Source organism: Budorcas taxicolor, chromosome 2, assembly GCF_023091745.1.
Source record: "Budorcas taxicolor isolate Tak-1 chromosome 2, Takin1.1, whole genome shotgun sequence".
NCBI classification, from domain to species: domain Eukaryota; kingdom Metazoa; phylum Chordata; class Mammalia; order Artiodactyla; family Bovidae; genus Budorcas; species Budorcas taxicolor.
Window position 1 is genome coordinate 51,032,979 of NC_068911.1, and position 21,289 is coordinate 51,054,267.

Below are 21,289 nucleotides of genomic sequence, written 5' to 3' on the forward strand. Positions count from 1 at the left end.
CTAGGCCCTCCCTGTCCATCACCAACTCCCGGAGTTCACTCAGACTCACGTCCATCGAGTCAGTGATGCCATTCAGCCATCTCATCCTCTGTCGTCTCCTTCTCCTCCTGCCCCCAAGCCCTCCCAGCATCAGAGTCTTTTCCAATGAGTCAGCTCTTCGCATGAGGTGGCCAAAGTACTGGAGCTTCAGCTTTAGCAGCATTCCTTCCAAAGAAATCCCAGGGCTGATCTCCTTCAGAATGGACTGGTTGGATCTCCTTGCAGTCCAAGGGACTCTCAAGACTCTTCTCCAACACCACAGTTCAAAAGCATCAATTCTTTGGCACTCAGCCTTCTTCACAGTCCAATTCTCACATCCATACATGACTACTGGAAAAACCATAGTCTTGACTAGACGGACCTTAGTCGGCAAAGTAATGTCTCTGCTTTTCAATATGCTATCTATGTTGCTCATAACTTTTCTTCCAAGGAGTAAGCATCTTTTAATTTCATGGCTGCAGTCACCATCTGCAGTGATTTTGGAGCCCCTCAAAATAAAGTGTGACACTGTTTCCACTGTTTCCCCATCTATTTCCCATGAAGTGATGGGACCAGAAGCCATGATCTTTGTTTTCTGAATGTTGAGCTTTAATCCAACTTTTTCACTCTCCTCTTTCATCAAGAGGCTTCTTAGCTCGTCTTCACTTTCTGCCATAAGGGTGGTGTCATCTGCATATCTGAGGTTATTGATATTTCTCCTGGCAATCTTGATTCCAGCTTGTGTTCCTTCCAGTCCAGCGTTTCTCATGATGTACTCTGCATAGAAGTTAAATAAGCAGGGTGACAATATACAGCCTTGACGTACTCCTTTTCCTATTTGGAAGCAGTCTGTTGTTCCATGTCCAGTTCTAGCTGTTGCTTCCTGACCTGCATACAGATTTCTCAAGAGGCAGGTCAGGTGGTCTGGTATTCCCATCTCTTTCAGAATTTTCCACAGTTTATTGTGATCCACACAGTCAAAGGCTTTGGCATAGTCGATAAAGCAGAAATAGATGTTTTTCTGGAATTCTCTTGTTTTTTCCAGTGATCCAGTGGATGTTGGCAATTTGATTTCTGGTTCCTCTGCCTTTTCTAAAACCAGCTTGGACATCAGGAAGTTCACGGTTCACGTATTGCTGAAGCCTGGCTTGGAGAATTTTAAGCATTACTTTACTAGCATGTGAGATGAGTTTTTAGTTAATTATAAAAGTAATTTAGTACTTTTATATGGAGACTTCAATGCACGTTAGATACAGAATTAAACTTTCCAACAGGCAGCCTTTTTCCTAGATGACTGAATGGACAGGAACTGATTTATGAAAGTTCACAGAACAAGTTACCAACATAACTTGAATTTCAATCTATGACTTATTCCCAATCCAGGTAGCTACCTATGATTGTACACCCATAAGGTGTATGTTTATTAATCAACATTGATCCAGTAGTGACTATGTATCAAGCATTATAGTAGGTGCAGAGTTTCCAAAGATGAATAATATCTAGTTCTGCCTGCAAGAAGCTCATAGCTATTCTGTGTTCACCTAATCACCCTGCACTGCCCACATGGTTATCCTGGAAGGGGCAGTAGCCTCTTCAGTTTCATTCTGCCTTCAGCCTGGGAATTTGTCATGAAATATACCTGAGAAATATGTTTAGAGCTAGACTTGCTCAGGCTATTTGTGTAGCATACACTAAAAATACAATTGTGCATGAATATTTGGGTGGGGCCAGGACTTTTTAAAAAATGTAAATATGTAGAAATGCCCTTTCATAAGTTTTCAAATATTAAATTATTGTCAAATCAAATATACTATCCTCTTTGTTTTAAAATTTCTTTTCTTATTTTCCCTGAAATATTTTCCTCTGCTCTTGAGCCAGTTGGTTCTGAGCCAGCTGGTTCTTGCCACCAAAACACTCCCCATGGTTGGCTTCCTCATAAATTTATTTAATGTTTATTTCTGACTTTGAAGATCAAAGGTTCTTAGAAAACTTCTTTTCCCTTTTCTGTGTAATAGGTAATCCAGCGACTGCTTGTTAACTTCTTTGTCTTCCAGACACAGATCCCTAAATGTTAGAGTGGAAGAGACCCTAGAAATGGAAACGTCTCAACTTTCATGTTCCCTCAGACCCTAATTTATTCCCAGGGATGCAGTATGTCTCTTCAATTTCCATTTATAGTGAGCCTAAACTTCTCAAAGAACGACAGAAGCAGTTACAAGCAACAAACCCAAGGTGGTAATTCTTACTGCTCATCAACTTTTTATATTATATTGATATTCTACTATATTTATAGCTCAATTTAAATGGTTTTTAAAAAAATATTTGGAATAGATGGGTAGTTGCTAAAGGAAGGGGTGAAGGGAGCCAAAATATATAAACTTCTAATTATAAAATAATCGTCATAATATACAGCACATTGGCTATAGATAATAATACTCTATTGCATATTTAAAAGTTCTGAAGGGAGTGGATAGAAGTTCTCACCTCAAGGAAAAATTCTGTAATTATACATGGTGATGGATGTCAAACAGATTTATTGTGGTGATCACTTCACTATATGTACGAATATCAAGTTGTTATACTGTACCTTTGAAACCAGTATAATGTATGCAATTATATCTCAAACTCCATCATATCCACAGAAAAGCAGTGTTCAAATAAAGATATTTGGAGTGATCTTTACCACTATGCTCCCTATTAACAGGGATAATTAAGAGAGATGATTATATGGTTACACATGTCTCTGGAATGTGTTTTGAACTTTATTTTATTGTATGTCATGATGAAAATCTACAAAAATTCAGATAAAATAATGAAGCTTTACCATGAAGCAGAGACTCCTAAAATACAGAAATTGCCAACTTTTCATGACATCGGCTTTTGCTTATTTCCTCACTCTCTACCAGTCCATTCCAGTATTCTTGCCTGGAGAATTCAATGGACAGAGAAGCCTGGCAGGCTACAGTCCATGGGGTCACAAAGATTCAGACATGACTGAGCAACTGTCGCTCGCTCACTGCCTTATGTTTGGGATGGCCAGCACCTTCGCTTGGTCTAAAGAAACATCAGCCTAAGCCTAAGCAGAGATGACTTCCTCCACTCCCACCCAGAGGACCTGCTGTTGGTCCCTCTTCCATGTTTGTTAGGAAGGTTAACTAAAATTTTTACTCTAAAGAGTGGTAATTAAAATCTTTTCCCCTTAGTTTTTGGTAGGCTGTAAGAAAACAATTGAGGAAGCAGTTAAACAGGAAAGTAGTATTATGAACCTGTGCAACGGAAAAAATGGGTACTGCTGTCGATAATAGGAGCAGTTAATATTTATTCATTTTCTTTAATCACAAATTTTTACTATATTTGAGGATTTTTCATGTGTGATAGAAAAATTTGCAATTATATTTCTTTTTTTCAGTATTGGATTTCTTCCACTGAAATTATCTAGCCAGTCAACAAACTTTTCTCTGTACTGTGCCTGTCTGGACATGGCTCACTTATTCCAGTGAGGAGGCAAATACACAGGACAGTTTCATTTGTTTTTATGAAGTAAATGAAATTCTTCCTCTTTTCTTCTCTTCAAAGTGTGTATCCTTTGAGGTCAGAAAGGAGAGCTATCCCCTTTGTTTATGTCTTAGATTCTCAGCATCATTCATTTTGAAGATAAGGGTCAGAATCCGGAATCTCTGCTGTGATAACTGGTGCTGCTCAGGTGAAGGACTTCACGTTGTGACTTCACGTTGTTTGTTTGTAAGGAATTCTCATGGATATAAGAAACTAGAGTTGTATGTCCTTTCGAGCTTGCTGAAAATAGCCCCGCAGCCTACCTTAAATTTTCTTTATTTAGGGAATATCCAGGTATTGTTCCCTTTAAGAGAGAAAGACAAACACTTTTATACAGTGTCAGATCCCTTCCTATAATACAATGAATAGTAAATAATGATGCTGAGTACTTGACAGTTTGAAAAATCATGATTAATCATGCCTTCATTCTAAAAGTATTTACTGAGTGTCTCCTATGTGCTCAGACTGCCTCAATTTGAAGATTCCAGGTATTTCTATGATTGTTATTTTCGTAGACTACTGATTATAGTCCATAGTGTAGTCTTGTCTACTTAGTATCCAGAACAGGCAGGAGATCAGGATTTTTCAGTTGCTATCAAAGTTTTGTCTGTTAGTCTCACAAGTCAGTTGGTTGGAGAATGGTGCAGTCTAGAGCCTTATACATAGTGTGTGCACAGCAGATGTTAGTTCTCAGTCTGTATCCACTCCTCCATACTTTGCTACTCCGGTTGTTATTTAGTCACTCAGTCATGTCCGACTCTTTGCAGCCCCATGGACTACAGCACGTCAGGCTTCCCTGTCCTTCACCATCTCCTAGAGCTTGCTCAAACTCATGTCCATTGAGCCAGTGAAGCCATCCAACCATCTCATCCTCTGTTGTCCCCCTCTCCTCCTGCCTTTGACCTTTCCCAGGATCAGGGTCTTTTCTAATGATCTGGCTCTTTGCCTCAGGTGGCCAAAGTACTGGAGCTTCAGCTTCAGCTGCTTCAGGTATAAGGGATCAATATCCCAAGCCCTGAGTTGTCATAGTGGATGTAAGCCTGATAGGGGTAGAGATCTTGTCTGTTATACTCACTTCTGTATTTCACTACCTGGATTAATGTCTGCCACCAAGTAGGTGGCTGCCTAAATGAGTGTCCCAAAGAAAGGCAATGCCAAAGAATGTTCAAATTACTGAACAATTGCACTTATCTCACACACTAGCAAAGTACTGCTCAAAATTTTCCAAGTGAGGCTTTAAAAGTATGTGGACCAAGAACTTCCAGATGTTCAAGCTGGATTTAGAAAAGGCAGAGAAATTAGAGATCAAATTGCCAACATCCGTTGGATCATCGAAAAAGCAAGAAAGTTCCAGAAAAACATCTGCTTTATTGACTATGCCAAAGCCCTTGACTGTGTGGATCACAACAAACTGTGGAAAAATCTTCAAGAGATGGGAATACCAGGCCAGCTGACCTGCCTCCTGAGAAATCTGTATGCAGGTCAAGAAGCAATAGTCAGAATTGGACATGGAACAACAGACTTGTTCCAAGTTGGGAAAGGAATACGTCAAGACTGTATGTTATCACCCTGTTTATTTAACTTCTATGCAGAGTATATCATGCAAAATGCCAGGTTGGATGAAGCACAAGCTGGAATTAAGACAGTGGGGAGAAATATCAATAACCTCAGATATGTGGATGACACCACCATTATGGCAGAAAATGAAGGGGAACTAAAGAGCCTCCTGATGAAAGTGAAAGAGGAGAGTGAAAAAGCTGGCTTGAAACTCAACATTCAACAAACTAAAACCATGGCATCCAGTCCCTCCATTTCATGGCAAATAGATGGGGAAAAAATGGAAACACTGACAGACTTTATTTTCTTGGGCTCCAAAATCATTGCAGATGGTGACTGCAGCCATGAAATTAAAAGACACTTGCTCCTTGGAAGAAAGCTATGACAAACCTAGACAGCATATTAAAAAGCAGAGACATTATTTTACCAACAAAGGTCCATCTAGCCAAAGCTATAGTTTTTCTAGTAGTCATGTATGGATGTGAGAGTTGGACCATAAAGAAAGCTGAGTGCCAAAGAATTCATGCTTTTAAACTGTGGTGTAGGAGAAGACTCTTGAGAGTCCCTTGGACTGCAAGGAGATCAAGCTAGTCAATTCTGAAGGAAATCAGTCCTGAATATTCATTGGAAGGACTGGTGCTAAGGCTGAAACTCCAATACTTTGGCCACCTGATGCAAAGAACTGGTTCATTAGAAAAGATCCTGATGCTGGGAAAGATTGAAGGCAGGAGGAGATGGCTGAATGGCATCACCGACTTGACAGAAGTGAGTTTGAGTGAATTCTGGGAGTTGGTGATGGACAGGGAGGCCTGGCGTGCTGCGATTCATGGAGTTGCAAAAAGTCGGACACGACTGAGCAACTGAACTGAACTGAACTGAGAGGATTTTTTGAGTCAGTGTGGCAAAGCCAAATGAGTCTCCTGTCTACTATTATGATCTTTCTTGGGCTACTTGCCAGGCAGTTCCCTTTTCTTTGGATGGTACTGACAATCAATTTATCTTTCTCTTCCTTCCTTCTTTTATTCTCTCTCTCTCTCTCTCTCTCTCCTGAGTAGCGACAGCTCCTTTCCATGGAGAGTTTAATCTCTCTAGAGAGACTTTCCACCCCTAGGATAGCCTCAGATATTTCTAATTAATTGTGACGATTTATTGTATTAGTTTGCTAAGGCTGCTGTAGCAAAGTACCACCAATTGGGTGGTCAGAACAGCAGAAGTGTATTGTCTCACAGTTCTGGAGGTTAGCAGTCTGAAATTACCATGTCCACAGGGTTGATCCCTTCTGAAGGCTGAGAGGGAGAATCTGTTCTCTGCCCCTGCCCCCGCTTCTGGTGGTTTGCTGGTAATCTGTTGTGGTCCTGGCTTGTAGAGCTCTGCCCTCACCTTCATATGGCATTCTCTTTATTTGTGTGTCTGTGTCCAAATTTACCTGTTTATGAAAGGATATCTGTTATCTTAGATTAAGGGCCTATTCTACTCCAGTATGACCTCATCTTGACTACATCTGCAATGACACTATTCCAAATAAGGTCACATTTTGAGGTACTGGGGCTAGGATTTTAACATAGGAATGGGGGGAGACACACAATTCCACCCAGAGCAATTATGATCCCCAGATTCCATTTTTCAAAGTTCACATGCATGGAGACCTGTCCTTTGGGTTTGTACCCTACCTGAAAAATATATAAACATAAATTCACCAGCCAAACACACACAGATGAATCTATTGATCAGCTAAACAACACATTGCCAGTAATTGATTTTAAAGCTCAGTTGACAAGTTGATTGAGAGAGGCTTCCTCTCACAAGCACAGATTCAGAAATGACATTCTCTTACATTCTTACAAAGATCTAACACCCAGGAAGTTGCAGTGTAAAAGGTAAGTTCTAAAAAAAGAATGAGTAAGCAGATAAAAAAGAACCAAGTTTGAAAATTTTCAGATTTTATATAATCTACTGACTAGGAAACTCTAAGGGTGCCACCTGTCCTGTATTCTGTGGAACTGTTCCAATTTTACCAGGAAAATCTTACATTCTATAAACAATTTTCATATCTGAATAAATGCTTAATATGGACTAGAGTGGCAAAACAAGTTAATGGTTGATGACAATTTATTATATTACCACCTCTTTTTTCCTGGCACATAGTATAAAGTGTGGAAAGTCTACCAACGAATAACTGAAGATATTTTTAGTAGTTACCTTTTATAGCATATAACATTTAAAAATAAATGACTTTTAATTGTAACTATTGGCTATTTTTTAAAAGGTAGAGGTGAGTGTTTAGGTTTAATAGCCAGGTTTACCCTGATCCATCTGTTTTTAATAAATTCGAGATACAGATACACTTGAGGCTGCCGTGGTGTCTCAAGAATCTGCCTGTAATGGAGACCCGGGTTAGATCCCTGGGTTGGGAAGACCCCCTGGAGAAGGAAATGGCTACCCACTCCAGTATTCTTGCCTGAAGAATCCCATGGACAGAGGAACCTGGAGGGCTACAGGTCAAAAGAGTCAGACATGACTGAAGTGACTAAGGATGGACATTTGGGAGCACAGTTATAATGAACAATTAACAAATTGAGTTTTTATCCTTTTATCAAATTTATAATCCTTAATACTTATTAAAAATTACTGGAAACAGGTGATTTTTTTTTTCTGAGGAGACATCTTACTCTGAGGCATCTTTACTATGACACAGGAAATTTTATCACCTAAAACTGACTCAATGACATCACCACTGACTCAGTGGACATGAGTTTGAGCAAACTCTAGGAGATGGTAAAGGACATGGAAGCTTGGTGTGCTGCAGTCCATGGGGTCTCAAAGAGTCAGACATGACTGAGCACTGAACAACAGCAATCACCTAAAACAGTATATCTGAAAACTAAGCAACGTTTTTCTCACTAGTAATAACAATCTGGAGCACCTCACAAAGCAGTAAAACCCTATTAGATCATAGATACTGCATAGACTACTAATTTTTAAAATCTTGTACTTTCTGGTTTAATTTGAGAATGATATTTTGAGACCAAGCTTGTCTTTTCATAAACAGTTTCAGTTCAGTTTAGTTCAGTTCAGTTGCTCAGTCCTGTCCGACTCTTTGTGACCCCACGGACTGCAGCCTGCCAGGCTCCTCTGTCCTTGGGATTTTCCAGGCAACAATACTGGAGTGGGCTGCCATTTCCTTCTCCAGGGGATCTTCCCAACCCAGGGATCGAACCAGTTCTCCCGAATTGTAGGCAGATGCTTTTACCATCTGAGCCACCAAGGAAGTCCAATTGTGCGGTAGTTTGAGCATGTTTTGCCATTGCCTTTCTTTGGGATTGGAATGAAAACTGACCTTTTCCAGTTTTCCTTTTGACCTTTTGCCAAGTTTTCCAAATTTGCTGACATATTGAGTACAGCACTTTCAAAGCATCATCTTTTAGGACTTGAAATATAGTTTAACTAAGTTAAATTTTGAAAGGTTGGATTCCACTTTTTTGATGGCTTGTATGATACTCTATTGGAGAAGGAAATGGCAACTCACTCCAGTGTTCTTGCCTGGAGAATCCCAGGGACGGGCTGGTCTATGGGGTTGCACAGAGTCGGACACGACTGAAGCGACTTAGCAGCAGCAGCAGCATGATACTCTATAACTAGATATAATGTCTAAGGCATCTATGACACTAGAAAGCTGTTTGAATTTTTCACTTTATGATTCATGATTGTATTCTTGTGGTCACTGATTAGTAGGGCAAACACAAATCAATATTCTTATGCTCACAATAAAAGATAAGTTTTCAGAATCAGTCCAGATCTTAATTTATTTCTATTTGTTGAAATAGATCTTATTTCCTTTATGAAGACAAAAAGCCATTCAGATACACATCTTCAGGAATGGTAGCAACATCCCAGACACTGACAAAAAATCTGAGGGATTATTAGTTGTTTTCCTTGAATTATACACAGTATTTTATTTAAATTATTTAATTAACATTAACAAATTAATTAACATTGCCTTAGTTTTGCATTCACTTCTAGCAGTAGTAACTAAAAGCATTAATTTTATGTCTAGCTATAGCCGAGGAAAATGAACAGTACACCGAGTTTTAACAGGTCCTCCAGAATAGGTTTGAGGATGGCAAAGCCATTCTCCTATTTCCTCTTCCTTGCTCACAGATATTAGCTGGAGATCCAATGATCTCAGGGGAAGTGGTCCTAGTTTCTGGGCCTCGGAGTGAGAATGAAACCCAATTCTGACCAATGAAGTATAAAGGGCAATTCTCTCGAGGTCTCCTATGAAATATTTTCCTCTCTGATAAGAGACAAGGAAGCTCTCTGCTCTGTACCACTAGCTACATCTGTTCCTGCACATGGTCCTTGGAAGACATGATGCCTGGGACTTCAACAATCTTGCCAGTCAGAAAAGTTTAAGGACTCTCAGAGGCTCTAAACCTGACTTCATAGGGCTACTGGGCCAACATAGCTGGAATATCCTTTCTCCAAACTGTTAAGGGGGAGAAACTCTCATTTATTTAAGCCACTGTTGGATAGGCATTCTGACTTGCAGTTGAAAGCATTATTAACAGGTATAACCAGGTATAACATATAGTATATTACCAAAGCAAACACATGGGTAGATTGTTTTTTTAAAACTTTTTACGTTGTATTGGGTTATAGCCAATTGACAATGTAGTTTCAAGTGATTAGTGAAGGGACTCAGCCATACTTATATACGTATCCATTCTCCCCTGAACTGCCCTCCCATCAGCCAGGCTGCCACATAGCATTGAGCAGAGTACACACAGGTCCATTCTTAATGGCATCTATTTGCCCATGTTTTGATTCAGTCAACAAACATTTTTTAAGCAGCTGCCATGTGATAATCACTATGCTGCTGCTGCTGCAAAGTCACTTCAGTCGTGTCCAACTCTGTGCAACCCCATAGACGGCAGCCCACCAGGCTCCCCCGTCCCTGGGATTCTCCAGGCAAGAACACTGGAGTGGGTTGCCATTTCCTTCTCCAATGCAGGAAAGTGAAAAGTGAAAGTGAAGTTGCTCAGTCGTGTCTGACTCTTAGCGACTCCATGGACTGCAGCCCACCAGGCTCCTCCGTCTACGGGATTTTCCAGGCAAGAGTACTGGAGTGGGGTGCCATCGTCTTCTCCAAATCACTATGCTAGACACTGGAAACACAAACATGTTTTCCCGCAATTCGAGTGAAATGGGGTGTTATTCAACTCAGTGGCTAACGAATAACCCCCCCTTTGCATCCCTGCTTTTAGGCCGTTGTGCATACCCATTTTACACCCCACTTCCTGTTTGTAAAATTATCTAGTAGGTTTGGCCAGTCAGTACTACCCAACTACTTAATAAGATCAGAAGGAAGATTGATTGATAATTATTCAATGAGTTCTAACCCCTAACTTTAATTTGTAAATAGGAAGATTTAAAGGAGGAATGATTGAAGACAATGAAATTATAGAAGGCAGAACAAGTGAGCATGAACTTTAAGAAGTCTAATCAGGGTTCTTTTCTGACAGTTTGAAAATGAGTTTTCAAGGTAAATAAAATAATGAATGTAAACAAATGGACTATTTTTTCCAGATAGGGAGTGATAATAAATTTATGTTACAAAATCAAAACACAGATTGAGGAAATGTGGAAATCAGTGAAAAGATAACTCTTAACAGGTTTCTAAGGTGTCTGTCTCTAAGTTCTGATGAAGAAATTGACATTTGCGGTTCACCATGTACCAATGACATTTCATTTATGCCTTACATTGACTATGCAAAGAGACACCACTATCTCCATTTTATTCAAAAAGGAAGCTGAAGTCCAGAGAGTTTGTAATCTCATCACATAGTTAATAAGAAGTAGATTGATTGAACTCAGATTTGTCTAGTGAATGTCCCACCCTATGTCTTACTATTAATACTTCCTTAAAGACAAAGAAGCAAGCCACTGTCATCTTCTTACAAATAATCGCTTTATTCCAAAGTTGGAGACTAAATCTTGGATCCAGGTTAGTTCCTTCTGACATTTAGAGTCCTGTTCTTGGGAATAGTTTAAATAACAGTGTCTGACTTCTTAACAGCAGAGCCAGCAAATAAAATTTAAGTTCAGAGAATCTGGATTAAGTATCAGAAGGATCTTCTTTTCTCTTTTAATTTCAAAATAAATGGATTTCAGTAGAGATGTTTCCTTTCCCTTGAAGAAGTAATAGTTACACAGGGATAATTTGAACAAAATTTATACCCAGAGTTGGCCTGAACATATATAGATAAAGAGAAATTTATCAGAGAGATATTTTGACCAGTAATCTTTATAAACACCCCAGACATGGTTACCCATTCTTTTGTTGGTTGAGCCATTAGTTTATATATTTGGCTGGAGTTTTAGGTTTAGTATGGAGAAGGCAATGGCAACCCACTCCAGTACTCTTGCCAGGAAAATCCCATGGACGGAGGAGCCTGGTGGGCTGCAGTCCGTGGGGTCGCTCAGAGTCGGACACGACTGAGCGACTTCACTTTCACTTTTCACTTTCCTGCATTGGAGAAGGAAATGGCAGCCCACTCCAGTGTTCTTGCCTGGAGAATCCCAGGGATGGAGGAGCCTCGTGGGCTGCCATCTATGCGGTCGCACAGAGTTGGACACGACTGAAGCGACTTAGCAGCAGCAGCAGCAGCAGCAGTGTAAGGCAAACTGTCTTTTTACAAACATGAAAGTATTTTGAACTGGAAGTATCAAAACAACTATATTGATCTTTTTCTATATGAAGATAGCTACTTAATTTGACCAAAAGGCATGGTTAGGGCACTTCTGGGACTTCTGTCCCTTGGGGTCTTTATATACTGTTATGGTTTGCAAAACAGTTTGGAACAAATGGCATTGATGAGCCAAGCAGCCTTTGAAATAGGAAACAGAATAAACCAGGAGAATTGTCACATACTTTTACTTTTAAAAAGTGTCAACAGTTGAAAGAGAAAATATGCCAGATTTCCCTTGGCACCATATAGCAGAATCAAATAAAGATACATACTAATTTAATATAATTCATGAGATTTTAGTGAGGAATTACTTCCTAAATATTTATCTACCAACTCAGTATAAGCTCACAATAGGTGAGTGAATACAGTTAATTTCCTAAACAGCTGGTCAACTGTAATGAGACTTTTTTTTCAGTAGACGGAAGAGATTTCTATGATGCAAATATGAACCTTCCCTCAACCATTTTATCCTTAGCACTCAACTTTAGCTTAGATGGTCCACCCTATGAACAGCTGACACACAATTAATCATCATTATAGGTCAGTCCACTTTACCTTAAAGGGCAATTGATTGCTCACATGAGGAAAAACAAATTAGGCATGTCTAAGTAATTGGTACTAAGAAGAAACAAGCAAACTCATTTAATGATACCCTATATCCTCATAAACTGATAATTGTAGCCCAGGTGTTTTTCATTTATAGTTTTAAATTAGTCAAAACATTAATGTTTTCTAGTGTGACTTCTTAAGGATGCATCTTAATGCTAGGAACACAAAGTAGATTACAAAATGTACATACCTCGTGACCACAAGAAATGGGATGCTGAGCTTGCCGCAGCACAGCAACTGGCCATTAATGTCTATCAGAGAGAAAGGGTGGGGATGGAAAAGGGGAGACTCATGGGCAGTGTTGATGGAGGGTCAGATGAACCTAAGAAAACAACTCTTGAAGAAGCTGAAGCTGGCTTAAGCTGGACTTCCAAAATAAAAGGAAACCTAAAAGTTCGAGAACACATTCTTTGAGAGTGATAACCTTGAAAATATTTTTGTCAATCATTTCTAGCAGCATATTTTTTTATATTTTTGGCAACTATAGGTATGTATGGAAAACCAGGCTTCATATGTAAATACAGTTTTTCAGGAAGCAAAAATCTATTGTTAATTTCAGATGACTGATGGACTAAATAATTAAAAAAAATTAAAGTACAGAAGCATCAAAAGAGTTACCACACAAAGGTCTCTTACTTGGTGATATTACTTTCTATCTTATAAATATTTGGACCCAGTAGATAAGTAAACTAGTCTAAAAATAAACAGGGATCATATGCTCAAAATTCCCTAGAGATATAATAATGCGATCAGTTTGAGTATAATATCAAAACTAGACAGCTATCATCCATTTTCCTCTTGAATAAAATAATACCATATATTGTGGCAGAAACATTTGAGAGTTACTTCAAACACATTATTGCAACTCAGTTAAAAAAAAAACTTAATTAATTTAATTAGTATTTTATGGATCATCGTCCTTGAAGATAATTTACATTTAGTCCTGTTCAAAGGTTGAAGTGGCATAAACTGATACAAGAAAGCCTTTCTGTGGTTGAAGGAATTAGACCACAGAAAGTTTAATCTTTTTGTTTCTGGATATATAGGTAATACATGATCATCAAAAAGGTATGTAAGTAATACATGCTCATTATGTGGAGAATTATTGAGAGGAAAATAAAAATCACTGAGGCTAACTACTGTTATTGAATCACAGACAGTTTTGATAAATTTGACCCCAGAGTTCAACTAAAGCCTTCATTTACAAACAAGAAAACAGACCTTGAATAGAGGTAAAGCAAGTTGCCCAAGGACACAAAGCACAAACCCGCCAATTAGCAAAGATGGCACTTTGTCTCCTGATTTCTAATCTGAAGCTTGTTTCTGATGTACCATAGTGCCCACTCTTTCTCCCTGCTCTTTTGTTCACTTTTATCTTCAGCCCCTTAAATTCTATTTAACCCAGTCCTCTTTCCAAACTCATAATATCCTACATTACAAGCTTCCATCACTCAAAACCTTTCCTGCTTCTAGAGGGACACGTACTGGGTGTGTGTGTGTGAGCACAGGCAATGGACTTCTGGGATTAACTTGATGTATGATGGCCATGATCAAAATGTACAATTATTAGGGGATTAAGTAAGAAAACATCAAAGCACATTCTAGACTAAAGAGACCTATGCAGATATTTTGTAATAAGGAGATGATGATCTGAGCCACAGTCAGCTCCAGGTCTTGTCTTTGCTAACTGTATAGAGCTTCTCACCTTTGGCTGCAAAGAATACAATCAATCTGATTTTGGTATTGACCATCTGGTGATGTCCATGTGTAAAGTCATCTCTTGTGTTGTTGGAAGAGGGTGTTTGCCATAACCAGTGCATTCTCTTGACAAAACTCTGTTAAACTTTGTTTCATTTTGTACTCCACGGTCAAACTTGCCTGTTACTACAGGTATCTCTTGACTTTCTACTTTTTCATTCCAATCCCCTATGATGAAAAGGACATCTTTTTTGATGTTAGTTCCAGAAGGTCTTATAGGTCTTCACAGAACCCATCAACTTCAGCTTCTTTGGCATCAGTGACTGGGGCATGGACTTGGATTACTATGAGGCTAAATGGTTTGCCTTGGAAATGAACAAAGATCTTTCTGCCATTTTTGAGACTGCACCCAAATACGGCATTTTGGACTCTTTTGTTGACTATCCTTATTGCAAAATTTAGGTTTAAATTGAAAAAAGTAAGGAAAATCACTTGCCTATTCAGTCGTGACCTAAATCAAATCTCTTATTATTATACAGTAGAAGTGACGAATAGATTTAAGGGATTAAACCTGGTAGACAGAGTCCCGGAAGAATTATGGACAGAGGTTCATAACATTGCATGGGAGGTGGTGACCAAAACCATCCCCAAGAAAAAGAAATGCAAGAAGGCAAAGTGGTTGTCTGAGGAGGCCTTATAAATAGATGAGAATATAAGAGAAGTGAAAGGCAAATAAGAAAGGGAAAGATATACCCGGTGCAGAGTTTCAGAGTATAGCAAGGAGAGATAAGAAAGCCTTCTTAAGTGAACAATGCAAAGACATAGAGGAAAATAATAGAATGGGAAAGACTAGAGATCTCTTCAAGAAAACTGGAGCTATCAAGGGAACATTTCATGCAAAGATGGGCACAATAAAGGACAGAAATGGCAAGGATCTAACAGAAACAGAAGAGATTGAGAAGTGGTTGCAAGAATACACAGAAGAACTGTACAAAGAGGTCTTAATGATCCAAATAACCATGACAGTGTGGCTACTCACCTAGACCCAGACATCCTGGAGTGTGAAGTCAAGTGAGCCTTAGGGAGCAACACTATGAACAAAGCTAGTGGAGGTGATGAGATTCCAGCTGAGTTGTTTCAAATCCTAAAAGATGACGCTGTGTAAGTGCTGCACTCAATGCGCCAACAAATTTGGAAAACTCAGCAGAGGCCACAGGACTGGAAAATGTCAGTTTTCATTCCAATCGCAAAGAAAGGCAAAGAATATTCAAACTACCATACAACTGTGCTCATTTCACATGCTAGCAAGGTAATGCTCAAAATCCTTCAAGTGAGGCATCAATAGTACATAAACCAAGAACTTCCAGATGTACAAGATGGATTTAGAAAAGGCAGAGGAACCAAAGATCAAATTGCTAGCATCTGCTGGATCATAGAAAAAGCAAGGGAATTAAAAAAAAAAAATCTACTTCTGCTTCACTGACTTTGCTAAAGCCTTTGACTGTGTGAGTGAAAGTCACTCAGTCGTATCCAACTCTTTGGGACCCCATGGACTAAGCCATGGAATTCTCCAGGTCAGAATACTGGAGTGAGTAGTTGTTCCCTTCTCCAGGGGATCTTCCCAACCAAGGAATCAAACCCAGGTCTGCCGCATTGCATGCTGATTCTGCATTGCAGGGGGATTTGACTATGTGGATCACAACAAATAATGGAAAATTCTTAGAGATGGGAATACCAGATCACCTTACCTGTCTCCTGAGAAATCTGTATGCAGGACAAGAAGCAATAGTTAGAACCGAACATGGAACAATGGACTGGTTCCAAATTGGGAAAGGAGGACTTCAAGGCTGTGTATTGTCACCCTGCTTATCTCACTTATATGCAGAGTACATCATGAGAAATGCCAGGCTGGATGACTTACAAGCTGGAATCAAGATTGCTGGGAGAAATATCAGCAACCTCAGATATGCAGATGATACCACTTTAATGGCAGAAAGTGAAGAGGAACTAAAGAGCCTCTGGATGAGGGTGAAAGGCAAGCATGAAAAAGCTGGCTTAAAACTCAACATTGAACAAATGAAAATCATGGCATCCAATTTCATGGCAAATGGATGGGTGAAAAGTGGAAACAGTGACAGATTTTATTTTCTAGGGCACCAAAGTCATTGCAGATGGTGACTGCAGCCATGAAATTAAAAGATGCTTGCTCCTTGGAAGAAAAGCTATGACAGACCTAGACAGTGTATTAAAAAGCAGAGACATCACTTTGCTGACAAAGGTCTGTATAGTTAAAGCTATGGTTTTTCCAGTAGTCATTATGGATGTGAGAGCTGGACCATAAAGAAGACTTAGCACCAAAGAATTGATGGTTTCAAATTGTGGTGCTGGAGAAGACTCTTCAGAGTCTCTTGGACAGCAAAGGGATCCAAGCAGTTAGTACTGAAAGAAATCAACCCTGAATATTCATTGGAAGGACTGATGCTGAAGCTGAAGCTCCAGTACTTTGGCCACCTGATGTGAAGACCTGGCTTATTGGAAAAGACTCTGATGCTGGGAAAGATTGAGGGCAGGAGAAGAGGGTGACAGAGAAAAAGATTGTTGGATGGCATCACTGACTCAATGGACATGAGTTTGAGCCAACTCCAGGAGATAGTGAAGGACAGGGAAGCCTTGAGTGCTGCAGTCCATGGCTTGCAAAGAGTGGCACACAACTGAGCAACTTAGCAGTAACCCCATGAAAGAGATAGTATTACTGCTGATACATTCTGCCCATCCAGTTTTACATTGGTCTCCACTGTCAATGCTAAGTTCCAGCTCCCTACTGGTGCCCGAGTCCCCATCATCTCTAAAGGAGCCAACAGGAAAAAGCCCTATTTATGCTTATTGGCATCACCTGTGTTGTCCCAAGCTTATTAGGTGGTGACAGACAAAATAACAAAGCAGAAAGAGCAAGGGCTTTGCAGCTAGACAAGTCTAGGCTTGAATCCTTTCTGAGTGACCTTAGATGAGTTATTTAACCTTGCTGAGTCTCTAATTTCTTTATGTGTACGATGGGGATAATAATAGTATACTTCATAGGGGTGTCGTAAAGATGAGACAAGATAATATCTGATAAGCCCCTTGTTGAATATCTGCCACGGTGCTCCACATGTGATACCTTTGGTTATTTATGTAGCTCAATGCAGATAGCATTGCAGTAAAACACTTCTGGCAGACACCTTTGGGAAGACCTTCTTACTGTATTTTTAATTATCCTTAAATGATTAAACAATCACTCTAGTTAATATTTTCTAATTGCATTAAAGCGGAGGTTTGTGTCTAGGGCACATGATAAGGGTCTTATTTATCATCTGTGTGCAAATTCAAGGACCCATGATGAGGGATGCCATTAATCAAAATTTTATGGCTGTGAGACACCATTATCTTTTGCTGTGCTGCATTCATGATTGACATGCTGTCACAACTGGGCATCTTATGAAACTGCTAAGGAACAAATTAACACTATGGAAGCGGTACTTACTGAAATAAAAAACAAACAGAAGGGCAGGCACAATGATCACATCAGTAAGAGACTGGGGTGGGGAAGGAGCTGGAAAACAGAGACTCTTACACTGGACATGTGGACTATGTTCCAAAGGGACATAGTTAGGAACTCTGAAATTTTTGTTGAGTCCAGAGTGCAAACTTCATGCGTAAGTGTATGGCCAGCTTAGTGAGAATCAGCTTCAGGGTGATGCTCAGAAATAGGGATGCAGTGTGGAGTGTCTGAGGCAGATGACTGAGAATATGAGATATATGACATGGAAACTCTACTCAAATGAGTTAGGCCCTGTGTGCTGTCTCCTGGGAAGGCCTTGCAAGCAGATGGTGCAATTGAAAAGGGTTACCAAGAAGATCAGTTAAAATGACTGAATACCAGAGAAATCCATCCCTGTTTTTTTTTTTTAAGCCGAGGACGGCAAGTCTGGGTGAAGCCAAGCAAGGTCTGGAGAATATGAAGGGAATATTGTGGTGGCGCTAGGTGTTTTCTGTCTCTAAAGACAGCATACAGGAAAATGGGCACTAATGCTAACATGAGAGAAATCGATTTGACAGCAAATGAAACTACCTATGGCAAAACTTGAGACTGAAACATTCATTAAATGAAATTTGTATGTATTTTCTGGCTGCACATAGAGAACCTAAACAGTAAATTCAGTGCCATGTTTTTTTGGGTTTCCAGTGAGTGTGATGGACAGAATGTCTCTTTTTCTCCTTCAAATTCTCTTTCTTTTTAAGATTTTCTAAGACCACGTTTGGTTTACTTTTATCCCAATGAATACTATTATTGAAAAACGGCAAACTTTCCATAAATGAATACATTTCTTAAAAAAAAAAATTGGGTACACCTGACATAACACAAAGTGCATGCTTTTCAGTAAGTTTTAGTACATGCAAATGTTGTGCAACCATTGCCACTGTCTACTTCCAGAACATTTTCATCACTGCAGAAAGAAACCTCACACCCATTAAGCAGTTACTACCCATACTCCTCTCCCTCAAACACCTTCTCTCTCTGCGGATTTGTGTTAGGAATGTATTTCTTTTGGAACCTTATGAATTTTGCATTTAATTTTACAACTAGAGGTAGTAGACTACTGAGTGTATGTGTAGTGTGTGTGGGTATGAGAGAGAGATGAGAGGTTAGCATTCATGAGAAACTTTGCAAGGTAAAATCTTGAGAAATAGTACAACAAAATGGAAATGTGGGAGGATACTTATTTTTTAATTAGCTGTTCATAACTTAAGCATCTGAAGGTAAACTCCTCAAGGGTCCAGTCAATTACAGGTTCAAGAAATGGCCAACAGGTCTTGAGATATACCTGAAACATTGAGAAACGCAGTGTGGCTTTATCACGCCTATGTTAGGCTAAACAGTTTCACACCCGACAGAAGCTCTGTCCTAGATCCAAGCTCTTCCTGTAATTGCTGATGATAACCCTATTACTTTTCTTTAGAGCAGTGTTGCAGCGACCATTGCTTATTCTGCATTTATTTGTCCTGGTGAGCACATCAGATACAGCAGAGGAAACTTAGGATGCCTGACGGGTAAGTTAAACACAACTTAAAATAATAAAACTTCTTTTGTAGCCATAACTACTTATCAATTTTAAATTAAAATACACATTTTGTTTCATCTGGAATTTTTAAAAAGTTAGGTAACCTATTTAATTTAAAAACTTGGAGAATGAACTAGAAAATGTTTTATAGGGCATTTTTTGGTAAACTGATTTAAAACTTGCATGACTTCCTTCATTATGATTATATTGACAGGAAACTTGTGTTGTCTAAATTCTGGAAAAGATACATACAACTTGAAAGAAATCTTAATTTTCAACCAGTCAAGTAATTCCTCAGAAGGAGGAATAGCCTGTTGGGTCTTGTGACTTCAGTGGTGCTTTGTAATCTGGACTGTCAAGGCCAGGAGATATCTGTCATTTTGCATTTTGTGTATTTTGAGGAATTTTATTCCATTTTCATTCTCAATTCCTTTCCATTTCATAAGCCCCAACTAATTATCTTAACCATTTCCACTAATAAGGACTGGTGTGGTTGTGGTATTATGGATCTTGCCTGTTTTCTTTACAAATTTCTTATCCACATGCTTCACGGTAGTCTGCCGCCTCTTCTTTTTGCCCCCCCTTCTCTCATTTTGACTTCTGAGAACCCCTTGATGATGATGGAAAACAGTCTCCACATCACATTGTGAAATGTGCATGACTTAGCTACTATTCCAACAAACATTTCTCAGACACTGTGGGCCGGAAGTAATTTTTTTTTAAACCAACTGAATCTCCTTTAAGATACCTGGAAGTTGAGGGCAGCACACCACTTGTCTTGTGGCAAGTACAAATTAATGTAAAGCACTTGGGGGTCCTCATTGCTGAGAGACAATGCGGTGAATCTTTGGGGCCTTGCTTGAGGACCTATCAACAAAATTCATCGGAAGAGACTGCCATAATGTGGAAGGTGTTTGATTCCTCAGTTCCCTTCTTCTGCATGTGCCTCATATGAGGGTGCCTTGGTTTACTTCTCAAGGATGTGTGGGTACATTACCCTATTTTCCAACTTTTAGAAGACAAACCAAAACCTCTCTAGGAGTGAAGAGAAAGGACTTGAAAGTGTTGTGAAAGAAACGGGGAAAAAGAGGGCTTGAAAAGGACAAAGGCAGTTAAGAGCAGTAGCTAAACTGTAAATCACCTATCTCTGACCTCCAGACCACATCCCAACGCAGTCCAGCTGCACCCCGCCCCTCCGACCTCTGGGGCTCCTGACTGAGAGTCTAGATACAGGGCACATACTCACTTGTGTCTCCTTCCACTACTGGGTGGCAGTCTGGCCTTTTCAGGGAGTGGAATCTGGCTGGAGTTTCAATGTGTAGGGTCCAGTCCCCAGGTTTCGGCGAGACTGAGAAGGGTAAGTTTAACCTGGGGGTTTAGAGGCTCCAGGGATTTGGGCAGAGAGGTGGTGGGATGGGGTGGAAAAGTCAAGGGAGGCTCAAGTCTGGTGTTCTTTCGAGTTTTTCACTAGCCCCTCCAGGAGGCCACCGAATGGCTTTATCTGGACAGGGACACAACTGGGATAACCGGTATTCCTGGTAACTGCCTGTCCCGTCCTGGGCCACTTGGAGGAGAGGTGGGGAATGGCCATGTGGGTGCGGGCAGGGCTCAGAGGGCGCTGAGGGAGAAGCAAGCTTGTTGGTAAAGAAGTGCTTGGGTGCTTCCTCCTGGTTGCCTCTCCAGGAAGGACATGGAGCCCCTAGCTCTGGGCTGGGGCTGGGTCCCTACGTCGTTTCGGGATTTCACCTTTCCAAAGGCCCCGTTTACTCCTCTGAAGAGGGCTGGACTCTGATGCCGGCGCCCCTTCCTGCCCTTTGATTCTGGTTCTTTGAGGGAAGCCCCGCCATGAGATCCTGGGAAGGAAAGACATTCTCTGCCTGCAGGCGGGCCGGAACGGCAAGGCCAGGAAAACGGCCTCTGTGACACGGATTCTATTTATTTATCTATATTAAAAATGATTTTCGTTAAAAAAAAAGAAAAAAGATGTTTCCCCAACTCTTCCAA